Here is a 7,050-nt window from a genome sequence, read left to right as displayed (position 1 = left end):
GAAAGAAATTGAGGAAGACACAAAGAAATGGAAAATCGTTCCATGCTCATGGATTGGAAGAACAAATATTGCGAAGATGTCAATGCTACCTAGAGCAATCTACACATTCAATGCAATCCCCATCAAAATACCATCCACTTTTTTCAAAGAAATGGAACAAATAATCCTAAAATTCATATGGAACCAAAAAGACCCCGCATAGCCAGTGGAATGTTGAAAAAGAAAAGCAAAGCTGGTGGCATCACAATTCTGGACTTCCAGCTCTATTACAAAGCTGTCATCATCAAGACAGTATGGTACTGGCACAAAAACAGACACAGAGATCAATGGAACAGAATAGAGAGTGCAGAAATGGACCCTCAACTCTATGGTCAACTCATCTTTGACAAAGCAGGAAAGAATGTCCAATGGAAAAAAGACAGTCTCTTCAACAAATGGTGTTGGGAAAATTGGATAGCCACATGCAGAAGAATGAAACTGGGCCATTTCCTTACACCACACACAAAAATAGACTCCAAATGGTTGAAAGACCTCAATGTGAGACAGGAGTCCATCAAAATCCTAAAGGAGAACACAGGCAGCAACCTCTTCGACCTCAGCCGCAGCAACTTCTTCCTAGAAACATCACCAAAGGCAAGGGAAGCAAGGGCAAAAATGAACTATTGGGACTTCATCAAGATAAAAAGCTTTTGCAAAGCAAAGGAAACAGTCAACAAAACCAAAGACAACCGACAGAATGGGAGAAGATATTTGCAAATGACATATCAGATAAAGGGCTAGTATCCAAAATCTATAAAGAACTCATCAAACTCAACACCCAAAGAACAAAGAATCCAATCAAGAAATGGGCAGACATGAAAAGACATTTTTCCAAAGAAGACATCCAAATGGCCAACAGACACATGAAAAAGTGCTCAATATCACTCGGCATCAGGGAAATCCAAATCAAAACCTCAATGAGATACCACCTCACACCGGTCAGAATGGCTAAAATGAACAAGTCAGGAAACGACAGATGTTGGCGGGGATGCGGAGAAAGGGGAACCCTCCTACGCTGTTGGTGGGAATGCAAGCTGGTGCAGCCACTCTGGAAAACAGTATGGAGGTTCCTCAAAAAGTTGAAAATAGAGCTACCATATGATCCAGCAATTGCACTACTGGGTATTTACCCCAAAGATACAAAAGTAGGGATCCGAAAGGGTATGTGCACCCCAGTGTTTATAGCAGCAATGTCCACAATAGCCAAACTATGGAAAGAGCCAAGATGTCCATCGACAGATGAATGGATAAAGAAGAGGTGGTATATATATACAATGGAATATTATGCAGCCATCAAAAGGAATGAGATCTTGCCATTTGCAATGATGTGGATGGAACTGGAGGGTATTATGCTGAGCGAAATAAGTCAAACAGAGAAAGACATGTATCATATGACCTCACTGATACGAGGAATTCTTAATCTCAGAAAACAAACTGAGGGTTGCTGGAGTGGGGGGTGGGGTGGGAGGGATGGGGTGACTGGGTGATAGACACTGGAGAGGGTATGTGCTCTGGTAAGCTCTGTGAATTGTGCAAAACTGTTGAATCTCAGATCTGTACCTCTGAAACAAATAATGCAATATATGTTAAGAAAAAAAAAAAGAAGAAGATAGCAGGAGGGGAAGAATAAAGGGGGGGGAGTCAGAGGGGTAGACGAACCACGAGAGACGATGGACTCTGAAAAACAACCTGAGGGTTCTAGAGGGGAGGGGGTGGGAGGATGGGTTAGCCTGGTGATGGGTATTAAAGAGGGCACGTTCTGCATGGAGCACTGGGTGTTATGCACAAACAATGAATCATGGAACACTACATCAAAAACTAATGATGTAATGTATAGGGATTAACATAACAATAAAAAAATTAAAAAAAAAAAAACACCTCTTTCCCAGTGAGGGGTGCCTGGGTGGCTCAGTCGGTTAAGCAACCAACTATTGATTTCGGCTCAGGGTTATGAGACCGAGCCCCACCTCGGGCTCTGTGCTGGATGTGGAGTCTGCTTGAAAATCTCTCTCTCCCTCTTCCTCTGCTCCTCCCCTGCCTCTCCTTCCCTCTCTAAAAAAATACAAACAAAACAAAACAACTCGTTCCTAGTGATATGTAAGGGTAAACATGTAAATCCAATGGGAAGCAATGGGAGTAGTCTTAAATTACTCCAACTGCTACATCAAAGTATAATTTGCTACCTAGTGGAAATTGTAATCCTAGTGAAACTCTGCCACAGACCTTATCATATCCTCACCCAGGAAAATCAATGAGGTTCTCTTGCACCATTTCCTAGGAAAGCTCTTAGCCTGCATTATTTACACAATCAAAGTGTTCTTTTTATGTTTTGGAAGAAGTAGAGTATGGATCAAGGTCAGGTTTTTCCTAAAACAATAACCAAGCAGTAAGTAATGAATTGGGTAACGGAAACGGTACGGTGACTCAGTTTCCCCATCTCCAAATCAGAAGCAGTGATAGTATCTACTTCATAAAATTGTTCTGAAAGTTAAATGCAGCAATATTTGTAAAAAACTTAAAACAGTGCCCAGCACAGAGGAAGGACTGTATGAGCATTTGTAAATTAATTAATTAAAACTGCACTGGTTAAATTTTGTTACTGTTGCCTTTCAGATAAATGTGGATGGATATAGATACAGATATATATACATGTATATACATATGCACATATGCACATACCTACAGACACACAGACTTAATGAGAAAACTGTAGTAAGGAATGTATATAAGAAGATTTAAGCAGGGGCGCCTGGGTGGCTCACTCGGTTAAGCGTCTGCCTTCGGCTCAGGTCATGATCTCAGGGTTCTGGGATTAAGCCCTGCATCGAGCTCCCTGCTCAACAGGAAGTCTCCTTTTCTGTCTGCCCCTCCACCCTTCTCGTGTTCTCTCTCTGTCTCTCTCTCTCTCAAATAAATGGAGGATACAAGAGCCCAGTGGACTCTGGAGTCTGGCCTTGCATGGCCTGTCCTGACCCCTGGAGTTTGCAGCTTTGCCACAAAGGAATGATCACCACAAGTGCCTGATAACAGCCTCCGGTGTCCTGGGAGGGTGAGAATGGGGCCTCGGAGTGGGGAAACCAGCTATCCTGAAGAAGGGCTAGCTATCAGGACCCGGGGAAGCCACACCTATGAGCTTGTCTCCAGGGACGAGATCCTGGAGGGTTCCCTGGATGCTACAGGACAAAAGGCAAACATCTGAGTCTGAGCCAGGATAACTGTGCACCTTGGGAATATGGAAGCGAATCAGGACACACCCGAGGACCCGTGGGGACAAGTCAGATCTGGAGCAGCACGTATTAGGCTAAAGAAAACATTTTATTAGCATTAATTTCACTTGTTTCTTTTTACTTTTTAATATGACTATTAGAACACTGAAAATTACATATATGACTTATGTTTTTTATCATACAGCGCTGGTCTAGATTGTTTTCTTAATCAGGCTGAACAGGGCAGCAAAGTTAGGAAAATTCTATAACATAGAAAGTGTCAGCGCTGCACCCTGGGAGCGAGGCCTGTGCAATTCAAACTCACAACACATGCCTTATTCAGCTCATCTGACAAAGTCTCTCCAGAGGGACTTGACTCACCCGGGTCCACATGGACTTGACTTCTGAAAGCAGTTGGCACAAAATGAGGCTGGAGACATGGACACCCCTTGTAAAGCATATTAAGAAGACAAATTTTCTTCCAAGTGCAGGGAGAGGTTATCAAAAGGCTTTAAGGAAGAACAAGGTATGTCACTTACATTTCCAGAAACCTGTTTTCGCTGGTGTGCTGGTAGTGTGTAACCACAGCTCTTTGGTGAAAAGAAAAAGTCAAGAGTGAAGAAAAAGCCCTGATTGGTCACCTTGACCAATTTCCCTGGTGGACCTCCTCCCACCATGGCTGGTCCCAAGCTACCAAGGTGAAGTTATTGATGATGAAGTTGGGGAGAAGTCAATGCTAACAATCAGCTCTCAGGAAGGAGAACTAGCTACTGCTGTGCACCACTGCCTGGACCAGGAGGGAGTGGGTGGATGGGGTCTGGAGACAGGGTCAATGGAACTTGCTGGTGGGCTGGGCATGGGAACGTGACATGTCGAGGATAAATCCTCCATCTCTGCCTCCACCGGGACTGGACACTGTTTCCCAGATGGGGAGGTGGGGGAACGCATGGAGGTGGGAACTCCAGGTTTCTCTGATGGACATGGTGAGTTTGAAATGTGGAAATGAGAGGCACCGAGTAGGCAACTGGGTATCAAAGACTGGAACTCAGAAGAAAGGCTGTTGGCCTGGGGCCTGAGATCCAGGAATGATCAGAAAAATCAGGTCTCTTAATCTGCAGGAAAGGATGTGCTCCCAGTAGAGAAAAGAGAGAAAGGAAAAGCCCTCCGGCATGGGGAGCAGGGGTGAGCAGAGGTGAGGGGGGCAGGGAGCACCCCAAGGGGCTGGCATCCTCCTGCATTCTGGTGTCCTTCGGAGGGGACAGTGGAGCTTCCTGCCCCCCTATGATGGGCCCTGGTGGGTTCCCTGTGCTCAGCCGTCCCCACCCAGCCCCTCAGGCAAGCACAGCTCCTTCCTCACTGTGGAAAAGCAATCACCTTGCACAGCGCAGGGAGGCGATCCTAAGATGCAGATGCTTGGCCCAAGCATGCAAACAGGGGGACATTTCAGCCCCGGGAAAGGCCAAGCTCAGTCCAGAAGGAAAAATTAAGATTCCTGGGCACAGGATCAGCATGGATCAGACCTGAGATGTTCACTCTGCCACCCTCCTTTGGGGTTGACACCAGCTGTTTCTTCCTTGTCTGTCCCTTTGAGGGGCCAGCTGTATTCCTTTGGAAATTAGGAATTTGAAATGTGAAACTGAAAGAAGTCTTAGCCTCTCCATAAACTTTCTGCCTCCTGCAGTCCTGTACCTGCCAAGCTATACCCCCAGCTCCGCCCCGCCAGCCAATTTGGAAATGCCAAGGTTCTATTCATGTCTGTGTCCTTCCCCTAACTGGCGCCTCACCCTAGTGCTCCCACTCACTGAAATATGCTGGAATCATCCCAAGTGGTTCGCACATATTCCCGTTGCGGTCCTCATGGCTTCTCTGGCACTGGGGACTTGTTTGAATGCCACATATAGATGAGGAAATTGAGACCCGGAGAGGTTGAATTCCCCGACCAGTAGAGCTGGGATTTGACCCCAGCAGAGTGGCCCCAGGGTCTCACTGGGAACCACCACACTATTCTGCCTGCTGATGGGACATTGGTCTCACTCCCGTTGGGGCTTTTAAGCTCCTTGAAGTGTGACTATGTCATACCTTCTTCCATTTTACCACATCCTTACCACAACCATCCGAAGTAGGAATACCCATGAGAAAGTTGAGGCTCAGAGGGATTTAGTAACTTTTCCAAGATCACACAGCTCTTAAATCCTTATCTCTTTAATTCTGAAGCCTGTCTTTTTAACCACAGCAATAGAAACAGACTTTACCCCATCAATCTAGAGAGCAGAACTAGAGTGTAGGAATAGAAGAAACATCAAAGCAAATGCCATTCCTGTAAACAATAGTTTGGAAAAGAGGAAAGTGGCCACGACTTGGAAGCAAAAGATTCGGGTTTGAATGTCTACTCCCCTGACTCTACTCCACTCTACTCCCCTGGCTCCGATCTAGGGAAAACTGTTTAATGTTTTTGGACCCCCTTTCCCCTCATTGTAAAATGTCCTTCCTGCCCCTCAGGACTGTTAGACATTAAAGAAACACCAAAGAAGGCCCTTGTGATTGTAACGTGTCCTATCATTGCTGTTGCAGTCATGCTCGTCAGTGGCAGGAAGATGCCTGGCCTGTGAGGCTCTCCTTGGCTCTTCCTGTCTCCGGGGAAACTTGTTTCTGTGGGCAGCTCTCCGGCAGGCTGGCACTCAGCGCTGTCACCCGGAAAGGGGAAGCCTGAGCTCAGAAGTACATCACAGACTTGTGTTTGTGGGCTCAGGCTGGACCCGGCCACCTGCAGATAGCCTTGCACCTCACTCTCTCTAATAGTTCGTAGATCATCATCACTTGCTCGAGCAACTTAGAAGCCCACCTGCATAGGCAGTGTTTGGGGGGTGGGTTTTCTGAAGCCCACGCTCACGGCCCTCACTGGGGAAGGGTCCATGCTTCCTGCTCCCTCACCACCACCGTGGGGAGCTTCCTGTGTAACCGAGCCCCCCCCCACCCCCGCTCTCTGCTGGGGAACAGGACATTTCTGTCAGAAACCTTTAAATGTCTCTGGGTTGCTAATGTGGGAAAACTTCCTCTAATCCAGGAATCCAGCCTGAAAGGAAAAGAGAAAGAGCCAAGGACCTTGCATTTAGGCAACTTTGTGACTCTCAGGAGAAAGAATAAACCCAGCGAGGTCTGACAGAAAAAATTGGTTTCTTGGGGCCCCGGATACTATGTCTCCTGCATCAGGCAAGAGACTCAAGGGGTCCGACAGAAGGAGCCAAATGAAAGGCAGTCAGAAGGACCTGACTCTAGAGCTGCAGAATCTTTCTACCTGTACCTGTGCCTGTACCTGTACCTGAGCCTGTACCTGTACCTGCACCTGTACTGTGCCTGTCCTGTGCCTGTACCTATGCTTATACCTGTGCCTGTACATGCACCTCTGCTTGCACCTGTGCCTGTACCTGTACCTGCGCCTGTACTGTGGCTGTACCTCTGCCTGTATCTGTACCTCTGCCTGCACCTATGCCTATACCTATGCCTGTGCCTGTACACGCACCTCTGCTTACACCTGTACCTGTACCTGCACCTGTGCCTGTGCCTGTACCTGTGCCTGTGCCTGCGCCTGCACCTGCGCCTGTGCCTGTACCTGTACCTGGGCCTGTGCATCTGCCCGCACCTATGCCTATACCTGTGCCTGTACATGCACCTCTGCTTGCACCTGTGCCTGTACCTGTACCTGCACCTGTACTGTGTCTGTACCTCTGCCTGTACCTGTGCCTGTGCCTATACCTGCACCTGTACCTGCGCCTGTGCCTGTACCTGTACCTGCACCTGCGCCTGC

Source organism: Neomonachus schauinslandi, chromosome 14 (genome assembly GCF_002201575.2).
Source record: "Neomonachus schauinslandi chromosome 14, ASM220157v2, whole genome shotgun sequence".
NCBI lineage: Eukaryota > Metazoa > Chordata > Mammalia > Carnivora > Phocidae > Neomonachus > Neomonachus schauinslandi.
This window is presented reverse-complemented; position numbering follows the sequence as displayed.